This window comes from Apteryx rowi, unplaced genomic scaffold (assembly GCF_003343035.1).
Source record: "Apteryx rowi isolate R43461 unplaced genomic scaffold, aptRow1 scaffold_106, whole genome shotgun sequence".
In the NCBI taxonomy this organism is placed as follows: Eukaryota; Metazoa; Chordata; class Aves; order Apterygiformes; family Apterygidae; genus Apteryx; species Apteryx rowi.
Window position 1 is genome coordinate 124,628 of NW_020447264.1, and position 1,212 is coordinate 125,839.

The 1,212-nt window shown below is 52.7% G+C and overlaps 1 protein-coding gene across 1 annotated transcript in view; it reads left to right on the plus strand.

Annotated features, from left to right (window-relative positions):
- The window catches only part of ZC3H3 (zinc finger CCCH-type containing 3), a 162,848-nt gene that overhangs the window by 4,314 nt on the left and 157,322 nt on the right, over positions 1–1,212 (plus strand). The window lies entirely within an intron of this gene.

A 1,212-nucleotide genomic window follows, 5' to 3' on the forward strand; every position in this document is an offset into this window, starting at 1 on the left:
GGGGGGGCCCGGGGATCGATTCGAGCTGCTCCCAGGCTGCCGTCGAAAGGAGCAGACCCGGCGCCTCTCCCCGCCTGGTTCCTGGCCCTTTCGCACGCGCGACGAGAGGGGCCGAACGTTTCCTCCGCGGTGGGAGAGCTTCGGCTGCGAGCGGCCAGGTTCCCCCCGCCGCCGTAGCCGGCAGCCTGCACCGCGCGGTGTAGCCCTACGGGCTGTCCCTTCCCGCTCTTCCACTGCCGAATCGAATTAAAAGGCTGCTAAACACACTTTTAATAATTTACTACTAATAATTAAATTAACAATTTAGCTACTTTTCCGCATAGGCAAATCCTGTGCTCGCCCAAGGACCGTTCTTTGATCAGAGCTGGGGCAGGCGGTGGGAAGGAAGATGCCCCAAGAGGCAACTTCAGTTTTAAACAACTCCGGGTTGATGATCAATTATTTTTATAGGGTTCCCATCATAGGAGCGTTTAGCAGGAAACAGCATGATGCTGATACAGCTACTTGGCTCAGTTTTTTATTTTCCAAGTAGTTTAGAAACAATTTTGTTATGGATTTTTATCTCCTCGCAGACTTGAGGCACTGTTACGGCTTTTTTTTTTTAAAGTTTTATTAATTTTAATTAATTTCCTCCTTAGAAAGGGAAGGGTGAACCCATTCAGAAAGCAAATTCCTAAGGATAACTTCCGTATAATTTACATGCTTCTCTGATTCTGCTCTTGATTACATGCATATACTTCGTAAATACTCCTGATTTATACTGGTAACCCGAGCCATCCGATTTTCACTCACAGGACTGGAAACGTGCTTGGTGGGTACAGTTCAGGACAAAAATACATTTTAGGGGTTTTTAGGGGATAGAGAGTGGGACCAGACCCAGGAGAACTGCTTTCTGTTGCTGGATCTGCCACCGGTTTTGGGAGGAATCTCAGTTTCCCATCCAGAAACCGAGGATAACGTAAACTGCCTCGCGAGCTGCTGCCAAAACGTTTGATGCGAGATTTGCRGAGCTGCAATAACGACACATTTGTGTCGTTTGGGGCTGGGGACACCGGGATCAGGTTCAGGGGACAGGGGAGGGGGACAAGGGCACCAGGCCCGGCTGCGAACAGGGCCCCGTCGGGGCGCGCAGGCCGCGGGCGCGGCCGTTGCCATGGCGACGGGGCGCCGCGGCGCCGCGCGTCACGTGACGGCGCGCGCGTCACGTGACCG